Source organism: Thunnus thynnus, chromosome 20 (genome assembly GCF_963924715.1).
Source record: "Thunnus thynnus chromosome 20, fThuThy2.1, whole genome shotgun sequence".
NCBI lineage: Eukaryota > Metazoa > Chordata > Actinopteri > Scombriformes > Scombridae > Thunnus > Thunnus thynnus.
The window spans coordinates 11,212,632-11,234,233 of NC_089536.1; the positions used below are offsets into that span (position 1 = coordinate 11,212,632).

At 38.0% G+C, this 21,602-nt stretch overlaps 1 protein-coding gene across 4 annotated transcripts in view; it reads right to left on the bottom strand.

Moving 5' to 3' along the window:
• LOC137172648 (cadherin-related family member 1) overlaps positions 1-21,602 on the bottom strand; it is a 104,956-nt gene that overhangs the window by 34,314 nt on the left and 49,040 nt on the right. For all 4 annotated transcript variants that reach the window (XM_067577172.1, XM_067577171.1, XM_067577170.1 and 1 more), the window contains one exon: positions 18,160-18,254. The gene's annotated coding sequence lies outside the window, so the exon portion shown is untranslated. The remainder of the gene's footprint in view (positions 1-18,159; positions 18,255-21,602) is intronic.

The window sequence follows — 21,602 nt, forward strand, 5'->3', positions numbered from 1 at the left end:
CCATGCCTATGAATTATATCACCTAGCGGAGCATACATAATGAAAAAAAAATTTGTCTCAAAATGGAGCCCTGGGGCACCCCAAAATGTATGGGAAGGGGGTGAAACATGGTCGCCAATAGAAACGACACATTTGAGGTTTGACAAATAGGAGGTGAACCACTCTAAGACTGTCCCAGATAAACGAACCCAGTTTTGCAGTCTACTGATGAGAATGTTGTGATCAATTGTATCAAAGTCTGTGGACAAGGCTAGTAAAATGAGAACTGAACAATCACCTGAATCAGCAGTCCTTTGCTACTCTAACAAGCACAGTCTCAGTGCTATGGCATTTTTTGAAACCTGACTGAAATTTTTCCCATATGTCGTTATCTTTCAGAGCCTCCATGAGTTGTAGAGTCACTGTCAGTTTTCAAATAGTCAGGGAAACAACCAGAGGATAGTGACAGATTAATTATAGTGAGCAACCATGGGGCGATGGCATCTAATACACTGTGGATGAATTTAGGGGACATAATATCCACTGGACTGGATGAGCATCTGTGGTGTTGGTGGTGTGTTGGTGAGACATAATGTCTATAAGTTTGTTTTGGGAGATGGTGTAAAATGATATAGAGGGGTATGATTGGGACAAGGGGCATCAATTAAAGAAGTGGGAACTTTCAGCAGGACTATCAGGAGAGGGTCCACACTGATTAAAACTGACAGGGTTTATAAGATGATCAGTAGTATTAAAAAGAACTCTGAGTCTGTGCTTATTTGACTGTATTAAAACAGAAAAATACATGGCTCTTGTATTTTTTACTTGATCATCTAATGCATTGGTTATAATATTACATAATAATATGATATGTAGACGGTGTGTCTTCTTTAAAAATGTGAGAATTCACCATCCATAGTTGATTTACTGACTTACTTTGGAGGACACTATCAATACATAAGTGGTCAGATACATAAAGGTCAATAAAATTAAATGTACCAATACTAATACCCTGAGTACAAACCAGATCCAAAATATGGCCACGATAATGCGTAGGGCTTGTAAGATGTAAGATTGAAGATCATTATTACATTAAAAGGACTTGTTATATTTGTAAATTCAGTGGCAAAAGGATCTGATGGATTGTCTATATGAACATTAAAATCACCAGCTACAATGATTCTGTCACAACTAAGCATAATGGAAGATATAAACTCACAGAATTTAGATAAAAATTGTGGGTTAAGTCTAGGAGGATGATAGATAACCACACAGAGAGTAGGGGTTTCACATTTAAAAAACAAAATGAGACAGAGGGCATAATTCCTGTATCTGGCATCAATCACTAAGTTGCTGCCATGTTTCTGTTAAAAACATAAAATCGATGTTATTTGAAGTAATGAAATCAATTGAAGTCTTGTTTGAAACTGATCTTGCATTGAAAAGACCTAGTTTTACTGAGGTACTATGGGGATTGATGGAATGGCTAGCAACAATACTTATGTTAATCAAGCTATTTACATTCTTCTTGACCCTTGAGTTATTAAGTCTGTGTCCCCATATCACAGGGATAGCAGAAACTGTATTCAGTAGAGGTTTTGAAGCAAGCAGAATGGGCGCATGATTCAGGTGGTAGGAATGCAGCTCAGAACGCTGGTAAGCGAGACTATACAGGTAGAGCTTGCTAGAGGGAGAGGTAATGCATTTGGCATGAGTGTCAACACAACAGTTGTTTTTGGCCTGTGGTCATGAAGTATGTGGTGGATTTCAGCTGTCATTTATGAGGGGCTGTATGTAGTGAGTATGAAATAATTGAGGCTAAAACACAGTCTCCCACGGCATTTGGATGAATACCATCTTTTCCAAAGAAGGACGCACGCTGCCAGAACAGATTAAAATTGTCGATCAAAACAATGTTACGTGTCTGGCATGCAAACTGTAGCCACGTTTGGAGGCTGAGGATCCTACTGAGCTGCTCAACTGCTCGTCCTAGACTTTGGATTGGGCCAGAGATATATACATTTTTGCCACTGTCTTGAAGAAAATTAGGAAGGTCAGCTACATCATGTTTAAGCTGTTCCGACTGTTGTGGTGCTGTATTGTTTGTGCCGATGTGAATTGTTATGTTGCAGACATATGGATATTTATCAAGGAGCTTGGGGTGTTGTTCTGCAATATCCAGAAAGATTGTTGATATTTGAACTTAACACCGAGCCAAAAACACCGCACACACTTGCATTTCCAAGGCAACGACCAAAAGAGAAATATGGTGGAATTCAAAGCGATGCGTTAACTGTTGAGTCACTTCTGTTCCTCTCACAATTTATGACAAGCAGAAAAAAAAAAAATCTCGCGAGCACAACAGTCCATCCACGCTCTTCGCCCCTCTGCGGCCTCCCCACTTCTCACTCGACCTGCATTCAGCGTCTCTGTCCAGAAGCAGCCGTCTGTCAGCTGCAGCTCCTGGGGAGCTGAGAGGACAGCGGCCGGCCAAACTGCCTTCACCAGGCTGACTGACAGCAGAAACTTACTGAACCAAAATAGTTTGCATGCTGCCTGCTCAGATTACGCTTTGCTAGATGCGACAAAAACAGACTCGGAGTGTAAAATAACGCCGGGGGTCTCGGTGATACTGTCTCAGATTTAGTGTGGATTGGTACATCTAATTAAATGGAAGTGTATCTGTTCTGTGAGAAAACACTGTCTATGGGAATTGGCCATGGCCTCTCTATCCAGTTCGCCAGCCCTCCCCCACCATTCAACAGGTGCCGGAGACTGTCATGCCCTCACACAGACAGCTGCTCTGATGACTTTCCCCTGTCCTGTGCACAAGCACGAACGCCCCCTGCTGCTGACTGACCGGAGTAGTGTTTTGTGGCTCGCTCCGAGCCACTGTGTTTACATGCCCATTTACAGAGCCAGTGCTATGTATGAACGCCATATTTTTTTTCAGCGCACACAAAGAAGGGACAGCTGGAGGACCATGAGGAGATATTCACTGAATTTGACAAAAATTAAATTGGATTAGAATTACTCACTATACCTTTAAATAGCTGTGATTTCCTCCTGGTTTGTGGTGTTAATGGTGATAGTGTAAAACAGCGGTGACATTATCTGCTGCCATGCTAAGAACAAGCTGGGTTATCTGGTTTGTTGTGGCAGGCTATCCTTACTGGGAGACTTAAAACTTCAGATCCAAATGTCTGATAACTAAAATCTTTTACTGTCAAAACATACAGATAAAACAACCAGGATCTAAAAGTGTAGCATACAAATGTGACTGGATAAAAATGTCAATTTTTGACAGAGCTTCTGATGAAAAAACACAGCGCCAACGCATGCGCAGACAAAAGTAGTGGACAGACCGCCAGACCGACATTACTAACCCTACGCTGCTAGCACATGGCTAAAAAGCAGAAAAAAGAAAGAAAAAGAAGACATCTATACATAAAAACATTTGCAGTTCATTTCGTTTCATCATTCATTATTGATTTCAAAGCCTCTTTACCCTTTGTGTGGTTAATAGAAGTGTCTCTGACCTTTTTTGTCCTATACAGACCAAATGTTTTCTTGTTGTCTTTGCATACTGACTGGTTTGTCTCTGAGGAGGCAAGAAGCAGGATACTGTGGAGGCAGCTGCCTTGACTTCCAGTATGTTTACCACTGTGGGCCCGGCTATTTAAGTCTCAAAACCTAGTAATTACCAAACTTTACATATAATGTGGTTCAAGTCATTTTCGGCCACCTGACCCCACCCGCTTACAGCAATTCAGGGAAGCTGTTGTTTGCACTGTCTCTTTCTTTCTGCCATAGTTATTCTCTTTTACATTAGAAGTGACTTTTTTGTTTTAACTTTTATTCTTTCACTCATCCATGCTCTCACACTGCTAGGCCAAGCCACCCCAGTGCACTTCAAGTATCTTCACTCATACCAACAGATCATTATCTGGTTAGTTTGGGCTGGTTGTTCTATTTTAGTAAAAAGTGTTGCCAGGTCTGTAGAGTCTGAGTCTAAACCTAATGAGGAGAAGTTCGGCATTCATAAACTCTTATATTAGAGTGGCTTTATGTGGGTCGTGTGGAGGGTGGAGTCACTGTATGGTTGGAGCAAATATAGAATAACCACTTTCCACTGAATTAAAGCCTTCTCACCCCCCCTCTGCAGTAAAATGAGGGTATTTAGGTAACCCCACCCTCCTGCTCTGTTATATGGTGCCCTGCCACATCAACCATGTGGGGTTAGAAATATGCAAAACAGCCTGAGCAGCAGATCAGAATGATACTGTGCTGTAAGATCTGTGATAAACAGACACGAAATTGAGATAATTCATACGTGTCTTTGAGCTAAACATAAAACTTGTGCTGTTGCAGGTGATAATGATGGTTGAGGAGGAGACATAAATCTAAATACACAGTAAATTATCTCATACTGAGGAATGCAATTCATAAAACTCAGGTTGTTGCATGTGATAATGACTATGTGTGAGGAAGTGAACAGAATCTCAATGCACAAAAATTGCTGTGTGCAAATGAATGATGAGGAGAAAAATGCAGCAGTTTTCATCTGTCCAATAAAATTGACATATTAGAAATGTCGGTCTTATTGAGTTTTCACTCATTTTCATAACCACGCTGTACATAAAATCCATATGGGCAGTTTTCCAGTGTATCAGCAGACATGATTTTTAAAGTTGCATTAAGCTCAGTAGCAAACTTTGCATAGGAAGCACTTCTTGGCCTACATCATGCTGTTTCAAATAAAATGCTGGCAATAAAACCTGTTTTTCATTGGCATTTATTGACACTGGATCAGATGTCACGTGAACTGTCTCGTTGTTATTAAAGCCAGACATTTTTCTAATTTTGCGCTTAAACAGGAAATGGTAACCTGGCGATTTATGAGCCCTGTTATTTTTTTTTTCTTCAAATAAAACCATAGACAGACATCAAAGATCTGATGATGTTTGGTTTCCATGCCACAGCTGCACCGACGTGTCTGCTATCAACACAGTTTCTCAAAGTAGTGTAGAAATCAGCAGGAACATCAGTTTTTCTCCCACAAAGAAGAAGTCAGCTACTGTGTCATGCTGTGGCATAGTAGACTTTTCACAATTGGGCAACTCTGCGCTGAGTCAATACATTAATATTATAATTACTTGATATATTGAGTAACATTTTCAAATTACATTGTGATATGACACATAACTCAACATTTCTTTGAGCATTGCATTGTGGCTGACCACAACAGAAAAGCCATTGACAGAACGGAAATGGATGGCCATTTTCTCTGGACTTTCTGTGAACATGTGAAATGTGCCTCGAGGATGTGGGCTAGAGGCTCAAACTGTCTCACCATTACAGCCATCAAAATGTATAAAAAACCCAAAAAACAATAACTGTGATGACTGTGGTCATTTAAAACAAAAGAAGCAGTAACCAGTTTTCATCTTCACAATAAAGTCTGGGCAAACAAACTCTGTGAGGTGTTGTACTCAAAATGTACTATTAAAAATAATCTGAAACCGTAATTCTTAAAAAAATATCAACTTGTGAGAAGCAGTTATGTTTTGAGTACTTCGTGTTTGAATTTTGTAAGAGATTCCCACGCGTTGAATGACCCCTCATCCCAACAAAGGCCTATTAGTGCTAGAGGTCATGAAACATGATGAATAGCAGGGACTATCTAAAAAATACAGCAAAATCTTTCACTGCCCTACTTGGTTTTCTTTTAGTTGGCATGCTTAACTGGAACACCCTCTATCATTTTGATTATGAGCTCATTGTCTAAGCACAGTACCGCCAAGCCCTCTACCCAGTCTCAAAAGAAAACATGAAGCATTACTCTAAATTTAGATATCTATTCTAGTTTGAAATAACACGGAAACTTCCTGGGTTTAGCAAACTAGCATGGCATTTAGTCTAGGTCAGCCCCCTCTAAAATAAGCAATGGTTTTGTCAATGAGGGGAGAGTTTAAGTAAATACTTGGGGTTAGGTCAGCAGGTGGTACAAAGAAAACAAGATGACAAAGCGCTGCTCTGATTCTCAGTGAAAAGGTGTCATCCTCATATTTACTATTCTGTTTTCTTCTCTGTGGAAATAGTCATCATGCCTGTATGTCAAACCCACACTCACATTCCTTTGTGACAGAATTTAAAGCCACAAAATTAATTTCTGCTATGCCAGAGAAACACAGGAAGTTTACGATTTTTCTACATTCATATGTTCTTGGTATCTTTTTTTGTTCTTGTATTTTTGTTTCTATGTTTAGACCTCTGTCACTAGTCAAAATTAGATCAGGGCTCTGAACAATGTACTCCTCCTGTTTGTTTAGGCAGTGCGTAGAAACATTTAAATTACAGCATACTGTATATACAAAAACAATTATAAATGCTGAAATAACCAGAATAAAAAAAAAACTGAGAAAAAGAAGAAAAAGATGCAAAATTCATATTTCTGTACTTCAAAGTTAGCCTCAATTGGTATCACATACAGCATAAAATCTTAAATCTCTGTGTTGTGTTAGTGAAGTATTGCATAGTTTAAATAAAAAGGCCTACTGTAGATTTCTTGAGTACAAGATGTGCCACCATTTGCAATTTGAATTAAGGATTGTGAAAGGACCGTTTCCTCAGCCAGTTCTGGTGGGTATAACACAAAGCTTCAGTCTTTCCTTACATCAATACCTCCTTTTGTGTCAGCACCAAGCTAGAGTGAGGAGGTCTTTAAAAAAAATTTAGAACTACTGAATGGATCGCTCCATTTGTCCCACTCTGCTGGCTTTGCTCCAAATACAGAGCAAGTGCCTCTCTACTGCCACTACTACTCACAATAAAACAGCCATTACAGTTTAGGACTTAAAGGAGCAAGAGGAGCAGGGGTGGCTGATGAGAAACATTAAGCATCAACAGGGACTCTCATCATTTCCCATAAGATGTGGTGCTGATGTATTTGCCAATTATAGATTAATCTCCAGCCTCAACAGAGGGAAATGACAGGCCTTTTCCTTTTTAGAGAGAACAGAAGCCATGTGAGCACCAACCATGTGATGCCACTGCATGGTTACCACAGATAAAAAGATTAAATAAAGATGCTGAAAAATATTTCTACAGTCGACCAGAATGACCAACAGAAGCAGACAGCGAGTGTCCATATTTACATGGCGGAAATGGTGGTGGAGGAACTGAACCACAACCCTTCCAAAAAATCTAAATTGTGGGCTTTCATTCCCACCTTTCTCCTCGCGTTGATGTTTGGCTTCTCTTCTTAAAGGAGACGCTACAGTAACAAGCATTTGTGTTACTCATAGTCTAACCTGCATGACCGAGGAATGGAGGCAGTTTATTTTGAGTATAAGTCGAACAATAATTACAGACTGTGGTGCCCTGTTGTGGGATTCAGAATTTGGAGTTGTCATAGCAAACATTAAATAGATCATTTTTATATTTATTATACTGTGATCATTTTAATATGGACCTGTAGCAAAAATAGAGCGATGTTTTGTATTAATGATATGCTTATGTCCACAACCCACAGTGCTAAAATAACTGAACGCACCCCTGTTCTGTGTCCCGAACCACAGCAGGCCAGCATGTAACTCCTATGTCCTAAAAGAACAGAAAGAGGATCATATGGTCATTTGTAAAGAGTAATGTTACTAACATTTATTTTTTTGAATAAGAACATGTTACTAACAAGCCCTTGAAATGCTATTCACAAGGTTGTAGAGAGTGATGATGAAAAGAAAGTCTGAGCAAGTATTTCCACAGCATCTAATCAAATTCAATCCTAACAAAGAATCTATAAAAAGTCAAATACATTACAATAGACAGACAATAAAACCTTTTCCTCCCCTCTTGTCCTTTCTTCCTGCCCTATTTCTCTCTGAATACACACTGTATACGACTGTGAGAGGAGTTAACACGACAGGAAACAAACCAGCCCTTTCCGCAGTGGCCACTCATTTCATGATTGGGGCAGCAGGAAAGGACCATTTTCATACCTTTACCCTGGCCATTTCACTTGCACAAAGCTGCTCTATTTCTAGTGCACAAGGTTGAGGCCTTATATGGTTGGTGGGTGCAGATAAAGTATGGCTAAAATTCCCCCTGGAGGAAAACATGGTATAGAAAGAGTCCAAAGCCTCAAACAAGCTAACAAGCTAACATTTACCTTCTCTTATTGCAAGATTCCTATCAGAAAAATTAGGTCCTCACTGAAAAGGGCACCTTTAATATGTACCAAGATTGTTCCTATCCCAAGAACCAGTCCTGTCTTTCACTATGTGTAAATAAAGCTGGTTCACAGTAATAATATGTTTAGAACTTCTGATACAATTAGAGACAAAAATATGAAAATAAGAGACAAAGATGCCTTTTGAGCATTCCTCACATTGCAAAGCAACAACTGCTGTTATAAATCTGCTACAGTAAAAAGCTGTTTTTTGTCATCGAGCACCTGCATGTACCCTGGTGAAGACAGATTCAGGTGTGCATACTTTCAAACAAAGAACAGAGAAGACTTATATTGAGACAGGGCAAACTGGACGGATGCTGCACATACCGTACAGGACAACCACCGCTGGCTGCAGAGCGACGTCCCCTCCAGCTACACGAACATCTGTGTGGCATTAGAATGTACAGAACAGGTGGCGAGGCCAGGACCCTTCATTAATGCTTGATGACAGATGAGCACCAGCTGATTGGATTGAAAGCGCTTCTCTTATCTTTACTGGCAGTGTTTGGTTTTGTGCTACAGTTAACGAAATATACACTTTGAATTCATGAGTTTCCAGGTTCATTTTCTCAAAAATGAGAATAATAAAAATGATTTTTGATTCCATCTCCTTGTAAGCATCCCCACACACTAATCAGGAGTAATTTGAGGTTCAACATATGGACTGATGAGCAGGGATCAAACACGATTAATGAATCACTCGAACACCTGAGCTACAGTTGTCCCTATGTTCTTATCTTTGGTCCTTGGCCAGAGCAAGTTTGAAAGCCCCTTCCCCTCCCCCTCTTTACCCTCTTTCAACCACCTTGGTACTTTGTTAGTGTGCACAGGAAAGAGGCCCCTCTGGGGGAGTAGACACACCTCTCTTTACTTTTCCATGGGCAGGAGCTGAACTTTGAGGATGGCAGAAACACCTAGTTTCTTGTATTAAGTATTTGGGAATGTGTTGATCTGTGAAGGTAAAAACATTTATTTAATGTCACCTTTATCTAGGTTTTACAATCAAGATTAATTTGAAATACACTGTAGCATCACAACATGTCAGATTTTTCAAGTCCATTTCCATCAAACAATATTCTACTCTTTTAAAATTTAAATTAAATTTGCTGAGACATTAGTACATGTAATTCATACAATAAACTGGGAAAATTGTGGTTGAATGACACAGTGCAGAATTCAAACAAAGTGCCAGTGTCAGTATCCAAAAGCCACATGGGCCTCTCACATAGCTTGTAAATGACCAGTTGTTCACTGGCAGATAAGTCAGTTCCCATGCTCAGCCTTTTCTTTCACAGATACCGCTAATCAAATTTCTGGCAGAATGACGTGTAACCTCTGCGGCCAATAATCTGATGGCAGCAGCCTGAAGCAGAGGGAGCTGTGAGTGCTAAAGGAAAGACAACATAAAGTAACATGTGACTGAAGTGATTAAAGCAATGTTTGTTTGATTTCCATGCAAACACTTGGTCAATTATTCACTGACCCTAAACTGTTGTTGTGGTTACCCTTATGCAAAGCCACAAATGTTTTATGCACTCTAATTAATGTGGTAATCAAGTTTTGAATTTTTACAATTGTTCACATATACAAAATTGGTATAACTAGGTGTATATGGAGAACAGGGGCTGATACCAGGAGGCAAGTTCAACTCAAGTCTGGCTCTGTTTGGGTTACCTGGCTTCACTGAGCCTAACACTGGTGATCCTGGATGACCGGTATAGTCTTATCAACTAGATCAGTTCATTCAGGGTTTTCCTGTCCAGCTACGAGCACATTCACGTGAAAGAGGCGGACATGTTAATTACAAGCACCATGAACGAAGTTAGTAGTATGAAATGAGATGAAACGGTGATGCCCATCTGAAAATTATAGCGACAGCAAAAAATTATATTCAACAAGGTGAGGTTTATACAATATAATCACATAACTACAATATAATCAGAACTTGTAATATAAGACTGTTTCTGCTGCCAAATCAAAGAGGAGAACCAAAATGTTGCATTTTTTGGTTGTTGCATGAGTCTACAGACCTGTAAAAATATCTATTGTGCGTTATTACCTAAATTATTACTTTTATTTTAATTTCACTTTCAATCTGATTTACTTGCCCTCAGATTGTATATAATATAATTTACTATAACATGTAAGTATGGACTGTGCAAAATAACATTTGTGCTGGTTTCTGCAGGCAAAAAGGGTTCCAAATAAACTATTAATAAACCTGTGAGTTTGTCTGATTCATAAACATTTTTACATTTTCTCTCATGTACGTTTTGTTATTTTGTTGTCTTGGATACATCTGTTTTAAAGTTAGGTGTTAGCATTTAGTTTTGGTTCTGAGGTATCACAGTGCTGAGAAACAGAAAACTGATGAGACTGTTTACAGGTTATTTGACTTAATTTGATTTCTTTTTAATGGCTTTAACAGAACAAAGATGAAACAAATAATATGGGGCGAGTGACAGTCTTTATAGACTCCTTGCAGGGAGGAACCAAAGCTGCAACTCTGTAAAGGCAGAATTGCACCTCACTAAAGAGATAATTCCTACGTTTGTGTTTTGACTTGCACGTCAAACTAAAACGAGTAAACACCCACTGTGAGCCCAACAGCACATCTGCAGCCCTTAAAACGGCCTCAAAACTCTCAGTTTATGTGCAAACTTTAAATACAAGTGTTATATCCAACCTTCAATTTAGCTTTGTGAGTAAAAACCAAGTGGCCCCTGGTTTTACAAAGTCAGTGATTTAAGAACAAAAATACAGATACAGCTCAGAGAGAGTGAACAAACCCTCAGTGCTATATACAACACTGTATGGTCGACTTAGACGACATGCTAACAACTTACCAGAGAGACCACCAGAGGAAACCAAAGAGAAACATGTCAAAACTTTACATTGCTCCGCTGTTTCTCTTGTTAAAAATAAAAATGCAAAATGTAAACTACACACATATTATTTGGAAGGTGTTTGAAAAAGTGGATGTTGAAATATACTATACAGATCAGGATCCCGGACTCGACTAGGAGAAAGCTGTCCATTAACCTTCTGTCCCTGTAGAGGTCAGTGTGCTCTAACATAGAGCACTAATAGCTCTCTCCTTTTTTTCCCAGCAGCAGCAGCAGCAGCACAATGATTCATGCCAAGTCATCAATCTCACTAACATATATTCTTAAATTCTCTGAGCATCTCCATGCAGTGTTAAAAAGCACTGTGACATCATGATGATCTCCCCTCCAACAACTTTTATAGTATAATTTACGGCCTTTCACATGCTCAGATATGCTGTGCTGACAGATATATGGGAAGCTGTGAAGTGACTGTGCTGAGTTACAGTGACTCCACAAGCTTGTAAACACTGTTACCCTTATTTTTTTTTGTTTGTTTGTTTGGAAGAGACATTTGATCATACTGTTACCCTTAAGTTTTCAGCATGATTGCATGACAGGCCCGGAGCATTTCCTGCTAATTCTTATGTCCCCTTAAATTTTCTGATGTGCTAAGTTTGCACAATGGCAGCGGCTACTCCAGGTCTTAATTGTGAGCGAAGAAAAAATGGTCACGGGCTTCCCTGTCTGGACCATCTGCATGGTTTCTTCTATGATTGCTTCCTGATTTTCTATAGCAAGGAAGTGTGAGGAATTACCTCTTCAAAGGGATGTGTGCCCCACCAGCACTAATCCCTAGTTAATGGCCAGTAGAAGCAACAGACCCCAACAACCTCACATCCTGCAGAGGTTTCGTGTACATAATTCCTTTGCCAGGTTAAAAAGTCCCAATTTGTGAAAATACACAAGCAACTATGATTACAGGAAGAAAAATACATAAGGACCAGGATCTTTATCCTCCCCTTGCGATTAAATTATATAAAGTTCAGGGTCAAATGTGCCTTGCTTGAACCTTGCTTGAAAAAAAAAGGATATTTTGAAAACAGCATCTTACTCAGACAGGATAATTGTTAAAATAGACCTCCTTTACTGTGTCTTTATGTCAACAAAGCCAATAAAATAGTAATTAGTGATAGCTTTCCTTACGGCAAGACTGAGGCTGCTGGAGTGGTTTGTCCCAGTGACTCTGAGAAAAACAGGCACAGCTCTCCCTGGTGGCCTCAGGCTGAACCAGCAGACCGTAATTTGACTCACAACCCTCCAATTTACAGAATTAAGGAGAGACATCAGCCTGTCTTATTCTGCTGATTTGTGCTCAAGACAAACACTCTCTAAAAATACTCCAAGGCTGGGGTGGACAAAAAGGAAAATTGTTATAGTGTATGACCGGAAATGTAGGCTGTGGCTACACATTCAAAATCACTGATAGTTAGTAGAAATTGTGCATAGATCATTAAAAGGATTTCCTGGTAAATAATGCCCAATTTTCTATGGAAAATTTTGCACGTATAGATTTACAGAGAGGGTCCCAATTAGTGTTTGGCGCTTCAAAGTCAAATATTTACTCTAATACAAGCACAATTAATTGGGATTAATATAATGAAACATGGATGTTGTTGCTGCACACATGTAGAACAGATGCCACTGAGCCTTGGGGAAGCGCAAACACTTCACTTTCACGTCGCTGATCTCTCTGGCTGCTTTGCAATGATTTAGCATTTGTTCAAATTATTCAGACATCACAGTTTGTGCCATGTGACCTGTCAGCGCTTGTTACAGAACGGATAAGGCTAAAGAGGTCTGACACGCCAAGGCCACTGCTGGCGTTTGGACAATTTGAGAACGCAAGTGTTTAAAACTAGTTTTGTCCATATTTGAAATAAAAATGTGTTCAGACAGTGTTTGAGGAACATTCCTTTAGCTCCATTTATGTTTGTGGTTTGAAAGTAACGTTAAAGTCAGTCTCGGGTAATGTGATAGAAATCACAATGTCATGACAAATAATTCAACATCTCCATGATTCAATGTTTTCCAATATGTTATTTATTCATTAATGTATACAGATGAAGATGGTGTTTTTGATTTTATTTATACTACAGATAGTAGTTCCTCTCTGAGGTTGCAAGCACTTTGATTGGTAATTTCTGGATTATTTGTTCTCCTCTTCCAATATTTATGCTCTCCGTAATGGACATCAAGACAGTTTTAAGCTAATGGCCGAACATATCCAACCTGAGCTCAGCAACGAGACCGTCTATTGGTTGAACCAAAAATTGTTGAATCTTTAATCGCCTCACCTTTTGGCTAATTCATAATTTAGTGAACTGGGAGTGAAGCATTTAGCTCTTCCTGGCTATGGCCCGCTAAGTGAAATGGTGTGGAAAGTGTGAGGTCATTAACCTGTTACAGGTATGTTCTCTCCTAATATTGGGGATAATGTATTCCACCCAAGTGTGACAAAAAAGAGGGAGAACTCATTCACAGGTAGGTGCCGGCGATTCATTTTAGAAAACTTCATTTTAGAATATTAGGTTATGAAAAGTTAATGTCGTTTGTAATTAGTAGAGATATCCCTTCATATCTGGGGGAGATTTCCACTCTGCTGCGTGTAGACCGAATGAGGAAGAGTATAAGATCATTTCCCATCCTCCTGTGCATATTACAGTTTGTTCATTTATAGCTCTGAATTTTCAGCCTAACCATTGTCACTCAAATATTCTCCTAAAGATAAGACTGCATTTAAGCACATTGGTAAGAAATAATGAAGATCTGTAGTTCTTCAATGTGGGGTAAAATATAAACTTTGTGTTGCTTATTAGTGACAGTTTCCTCATTTCTACAATACACATATTCGTGCCAGGGTGATTATTGTTTCAAGACTTTGACGGGAATCAGCAGGAGCAGGGTAGCAGGAGGATTTGAGCATACTGTTTGACAGAGTTCTATTAATTCCAAGCAAAATGTACTTAAAAATTAAAAAAAAAAAACTGAATTATTGAAGTTTTGTTTCATATTAATGAAATAATAACAATAATAATAATAACAATAATTTTGTCCGATGTAGTAGATCATAGTGGAGCACATTAAGTAGATTTTATATACAATTTTGCATATAATTGCCACAGCAGATTATGCATATATATGATATAACCATATTGATCAGCCCTACATGTATTACTTAAGCGTGTATCTTTGCTGCTGATAGCAAAGAATTATGAGAAAATTCATTTATTTCTCAGTTTTCTCAACTTTTTTTATTCATTCTGTTTTATTCTATTTTAGTTATTATATATTATTTGGCTTTTCAGTTGTATTTCACCTGTATAGCTCATTTGTTTTCGTAATTTATGTGACCTAGCTGCTTAAAATGGTTTTGAACAGTGTATTTTCTCCTCTAGTCGTCTAGATAGTCTTGCTGCTGTCCATGCTGTTATTGCGCCAGGCATTTTCTTTACATCCATTACCTTCCACACTAGATAAATACCTGATGCTGGAAACATTTTGTCAATGTATGCACCTCAGTTTTCTCAACTTTCTTTATTCATTCCATTTTATTCTGTTTTAGTCATTGTTTTTTATTATCTGGCTTTCCAGTTGTATTTTGCCTGTTTACCTCATTTGTTTTCGTAATTTATGTGACATCACAATTTCCCTTAGGGATTAAAAAAATGCTCTATTTTTTATTTATATCAATTATAGATGCATGTATGGCAGATAATGCATATACAGTATTTTTGCATTATATCATATTTTTTGCAGCTGTTCTTTCACTTAACTCCTGGCGACTCCTGCATACATCTCAATAAATGTTTTCATGCCGCTCTGTTTGACTCAGTACAGACGAGGCCATAACTCCTGATGTTTATCGATCCTTCAGCCTCTGTTGAATTTATTTCTACAAGTCTATACAAATCTGTTTCTGTGCAGCCTATTGTACCAGAGGGGTTAATGTATTATACAAAGTGTTCAGATCAGGGATTAGATTTTCCCCCAATTCCATCAGTCAATTCTCGGTGCTCTCCAGGGCATTCATCATTTTGACAGTTGCAGATAAGGCAATTATTTTCCTCGAGCAACTACAAAATGTAGACAAGTGCTTCTGTGACAGTGTGTCTGTTTGAGGGGTGAACACAAATATTATTCCACCAGTCACTGATGGCACATATTGCTTGCTACAAAGCGATATCCTCTGTAACACAAAGGAAACAGATGTTTTGAGCATTTGTGTGTCCTAATGCACTTCAGCGTTTCGTCTTTTTACATTGAATTGAAGCTCCATACTGTGATTCAATAAGACGTCGTTACAAATGGTTTGTTGTTAAGGACTCATTTTCTGCTGCCGCAGTAAATATTTACACACTAATAGAGGCCATGATCGTTTTTATGGTATTACACAGAGGTTCTAATTGTGATTTAAATACCTCTCCTTCATAGCAGCCTCAAGAAAACACCAAGATACCACTGCATTATGTGCATTATTTACATTGTAACAATCAGTAGGAATAAAAAATATAGATGTAAAAGTGTAAACATAGCATACTAACTGTGCAGCCATGACAACTACAGTGGAATTAAATGTAATGTGTATTTTCACAGATAATGCAAGAAAAAAATGAAGTACAGTACTTGCAATTACTTTTACTTTGTTTTGAGCATGATGTTCATATAAAAGCTCACAATTTACACCAAACTGTCGTGAGATCTGTTCCCCAAGCATGACTGTATACTGTACATATACAGTATTTAAGCTGTATCACCTCAAATGAATCTTGTATGAAGCAGAGAGCTGTCTGTGATCTCCTCCATAAACCCCTGGGGGGCAGCAGAAGACCTTCATTTCTAGTCCAGTGCAGCTGCTTATGGCTAACTTAGACCACTGAAAACTACAGCTGAGCCTCAAGTCATGACAGGACTCAGGCTGCTGATAAATCCTTCCAAAAGAAATAAATAAAGTTTGCTCTTACAAAGAAAACAAACAAACATTTACGTAAAAACTTCTTTCTTTCTTTTCATGTCTCTGTCTTTGTTAGACTTGATAGCTACAAACGGTAGATTTAAATACTGGTAAAAGCTTGTTTCATGTAGATATTCGATTTATAATCAAAATAAGATTAATGAATCAACTGCAGTTTGAATATTAATGCAAATGTTAAAACATGCTATATTAGATAATAAGAATATAAGAAGAGATCACTGTGAGATTGCCAAGAATATCAGCACAGAAAGACATTCATGAGAATTATTGTTGGATGTCAAACACTAAATAAAAACATCTCAATGGATACTATTAAAATTAAGACATATGGAGAGAGAGAAAATCGAATCTATAAATTTTTACTTTCTATTTTGCTAATCTGTGACCCAAACTAAATTGTATAGGAAGGAAAAACAAAGAAACACAGCTCTTAAGTGCACTCTTGGTGGATTATGAGTATCATAAGTGTGTTTTTGCCAGATTTTGAGTGGAGGGTGTTGTTGGCTCAACCTCAGAGTTAATAAAGGTGAGAGAGCAGAGGCAGAGCGGGAGGATGACGTTAGGCTGAGCTCAGGTCTGTCATCGGATCAAAGCGGGAACTTGTTCTCCCATCGCTGTCAGCACGTTTTAATGACTGTTGAGCCGGGACAAGCTGTTCCTCCCTAAAACTTTCCCATACCGAGAGTCTGATAGATTCATAGCTTAATCATTAACTTGCACTTAATTCGTCTGGAGCAACACTGAGCTCAAATTACAAGGGGATTTTGGAAAAGCTCAGTTTCATATAACAGCCAATTATGCCCCTAAAAATAAAGAAATACACAAATAGTAAAAAGTAAGTGAATAAATACGGAAAACGTAATGTAATTCAATTGACATATGCAAAACAAACTTCAACCCATTATGCTGAACAGACAAACACAAGCTTATTGTACTGTAATGAAACAAAAAGTACAAAGAGCAGATGTTTAAGACAGCACAAAGGATGTGTAGGATTTGTCTATGTAAAATAAAAATGTACATAAAGTAAACCACAACCTTAGACCTGCACTACCTACAATAGAATAGTTGTATAATTGTTAAATGGAAATATTGCTGTCTATTTCCTCAAGATTCTGGGATGAATTATATCCGGCAGCATGTCAAACCGACAATTTCATCTTGTACATTGAACTTAATTTACAGTTTCAAAGAGGTGATTGCTTAATGTCTTCAAAAAACACTAATTAATTCCTTAGTAATTCCTTTCTATTCAGAGAGCCAAGACCTCCCACAACAGAACAACTCAATTTGTGATTTATATAATCATAAAATATGGAATAAAAGATACTATTTGCACACTGAATAAATGGCTGTGCCTTGTAATCTACTATCTCCAGTTTAAAAAATATTATATTGCTGTTTCTTGAAGTAGAAATAATGACTTCTTTGGTGAAGGAATATAGAGCAAAAGAGTTGAAGAACGGTATATAAGCAAAAGAGAAAAAAATTGATGATTCAAATAACAAAAACAGTGTCATTAGTGGACTGACAAAGGTTTCATGAGGCCGTCTGCTGAGCTGCTGTGACAATAAATCAAACACAGAAAGAAGGCCAAGGCCTTTATGGGGAGTGCCACCCATATATTGACTGCACATCACAGAAGCCCTCCTGTTGTAGGCTGGATTATAAATCCCATTTCTAAAAGATATATGGGACTTTTGATGTGTCAGACCTGCCTTTTCTTCAACCTAACCACATGTTTGATTTTTTTTCATTAGTTGAAAGACCGCACACAGACTTGAGCGGTCCTCCTCCTTCAACTAGTTAAGAGTTCCAAGGCTACCAGCACCAGCATAAATTTGATGGGGTTGAGTTGTTTCTTCATTTGATTTTTTTTTTTTTTTCATTTACAATCTTATTATTCCCAAAACAATTTAAAAGTGAACTTTACAGACTGGTCTAAAGTCACTGAAAAGTACTTTATATGTACAGTAATTCCAAGTTTTTCCATTTAAAGCAAAGCACATTAATTCTATTTAGGTAAGTACAGTGTTAGTATTACTTCGAGTAGACATAGAAAATGTTTGTACTTTAAATTAGCTTACCCCTTTTTGTGTGAAAGTGTCCTGCCCGCCTGTACGTCTGACAGGATGCATGGTGCATGTAATGAATGAGATGGCTGGTTTGGGCCTCTATAGGGCTGAAAAGTAGAGAGGGAGAAAAAGATCAGCCAACAGATGAGGAGAAGAGAATCCAAGCTGAACTGGGGATCGGCCCCTTCAAACTGTCCCGAAACAGACTTCTGTCGCAGCAGAAACTCTCACTTCTCCGACTTCAGGATAAAGACTGAACATCAATGCTTTTTGAGTACCAACCCAAATGTAGCGCTGAGAATTGAAAACCGCAATGTAATGAAAGTTGACATCATATTGTCAGACTTTAGTCTTGTTTACATATTCTTTGATCTGTTATTTCCCAGTTATAATTGGTCTAATTTTATTTTAAAAATATATCGTTTTAGTATCGGAAGTGTTTCATTTGTTTGCTCTGGTATTGAAAAATTCAGTCCTTAGTATAATAAATTTAAGTCTTTAGTATTTTTACTCTCAATTTTGACAATCTGAAGATGCATGTCTTTGAATGAAAGCCTTGAAGATTATAAAACAAAGCTTGAAGACAATACATTTTTGAGAAATCTGGTGCATTTTAAAATGCTTTTAAAGGGCTAGGAGGTAGGAATTTTTTTCTCAACCCACAGAGGTTCATATAATCCATCAATTTATCTGAAAACATGAAAATCACTTAAATTAGAGACACGGACTTTTACTGGACATCAAAGATGGTATTTTTCTTCTTAAATATATTCTAAATATGTTTTAACAGTATGTTTAAATATTACTATTAAAATTGTGGGTTTTTGTATTACCTCAGTACCTCTAAAAAATCATGGCTGTCGCCCTGCAGACTACTATTCTATCCTCAACTTCTCACCACTAAACTCTTGGGTGGCGGTACACATTCATTCTTTCAGACAGAACACTTTGTGACACTTAATGCCTCTATATTGTCTTTGCATAAGGAGAAATATTTACATTTCCATTGCATGGATTTTGCTGAAACTATTACTGTGTCTAGAGTGACTTATGGTAAGTTTGCAGTCAGCGCTTTAGAGCACAAACAGATATACACACATACATACAGACAGAGCTAAACACAAACACATGCATGCACGCTCATGACCATCCACACCCACACACACAAGCACACACTCCAAATGTACCATCCTTCAGAACCATTGATTCTGTTTTGAATAGTGTATTTTCTCCTCAGTCTAGATAGTCTTGCTACTGCCCATGCTGTTAGTGCGCCAGGCATTTTCAAACTCTTTACATCCATTACATTCCACTAGGTAAATACCTAATGCTGGAAACATTTGTCAATGTATGCGCCTGGCTGAACAGAATAGATTATTGGGGGCTGAGTAAAATACACTGCATTTCCAAACAGCACTATGCCTGTGACATATTAAAAACTTCACACAAGACTCTGTGCAGTTTCCCTCCTGCACCAAGGATATGTAATATTTCAAGGAAATAAAGCCTGCAAACAATAGTACAGTAAACATTCTGGGTAAAGAATAGGAATGTCAGTATTTCAAATAAAATGAGCAGTGTGGCTATTTAAGCGACAACATACATTTACCATATTTAGACCCTCTTCAGGTTTACTTTAAATAAAAGGGCTAATTAGCAATACGCAATTTATTCAAATGGCAAGCACTGTTTTCTGCAGGATCATCCTTCAACTGAATTACACCTGAACATAATATGCAACCATTTATCTCACAAACAGTTTATTGCAGCTCCCTGACTTACTTGTTATTAACTTTTTGAAACAACATTTGTCAATGACTGTGAAGCATTTATTGTTTATTCTTGGGGGGGAAAATGAGTTAAAACTCTGGAATGCAGAGGAAGGTTATTTCTTCGATTAAAACCAGGTCAGAGCACAATTAAACTATTTTGAAGGGAACATTTATTTCCTTTCATATATTTTGATGGAACCTGTTGCAGAAACACTTTGATCTCTTTCCTTTGAATTACCACAACAATCAAACAGGGATAATGGACTCATCTTGAAGCCTGAACATACCTAAATAGCAATAGCAAAGGAGCAGTTTGAGTCTCATTAATTGGATTAGCACTTCTCTAAAATGGCTGGTATGAATATGCATGGTGCTGTGGGAAGTCTCTAACATGTGAGTTACTGAATAGTTGATTTGTTTTACCTAATGTAATTGGAATCAGTTACATTATCACACCTAAAATTACGGAACAATGTTGTACATTAAAGTAAAGTAAAAACATTTCAGTTGTATGGAATATAAGATAATACACCTTCACGTCTTCACCAAAGACAAAAGTACAGACAAAGTGCAGATCTAGGCAGTGATTAAAGTATTTTTCAAGACCATGAAATGTAACATTTTGAACATTTTGGCTATTTTCTGACGTTCCACTGCACCTAATTGATTGAATAAAATGTTGCAGATGAAGTCTATTGTTTTTCATCACTATGTATTTTGATGTAGATATGGATCAAGATGCAGAATAAAAATCTCTAAACATTTTCTAATAGCAAAATAACACATTTTGAAGATTGTGCAGCTTTGGCCATTGAGTGCTTTCTTTGACAGTATTGGGTTTTATTAATCGCTTTAATAGCCATCGCTTTTAAAAAAGCTCTAGGTGGAACTAGGTAGTATTATTTGTTTGTGACTAAACATATTTTCATAGAGAAGTAATCTCTGATTATATGTAAAAACTCAATAATGCATTTCTATTCTATTCTGTGCCTCTTTGATCTTCAGTAATTGATAGAGAATGGGACTCCTGTGGCAGACCCTCTTCAACAAAGATGCACAATAAAGAGCAGGGACTAAGAGTGGACAGGGGTGATGTTGGGTCTCTTATTTGGGTGCATTCCCATTCATTCCTTCAATATTCCATTCCTGGTTCTGCTTCACGGGTTTGTCTATTGTGGAGCGCTGAATGGGAGATCGCAGGAGCGTCTCTGCTTCCGTTAATTAGAGCTTTTTGCAGCTTCCGCTCCTTGAGGAGTTAGAGTTTAAGCAGTGGAAAAAAAGAAACCCTCTGTGCTGCTCCAACGTCAGTCCTCCATTGTGGCTTCAAAGACATTAAAAGGTATACTTTACCACTGGTTGAGGTGTAGGCGGCGGCAATGTTGGAGTGGGTGACACAAGGATAAACAGTGAAAAGTAAGATTTTTTCACCCCAAAGAAGAGGATATTATGATAAACTACGGGGTATGCAGAGTATATCGGTAGTTTTAGAAGCATTGTTGGGATTTAAATGACTACTTAAGTGTCACATGTTTGAGTATTTCATAAGAACAGTGATACTGAAGTGCTGTACATCAGATCCTTAAGTTCATATGGAGTTAAAAGCGATGGGACATTCCAAGGACTATTATATGCATACTGATTGTGCAGGAACCCCTACTTGTCTTTACACATGAAATGACCAAT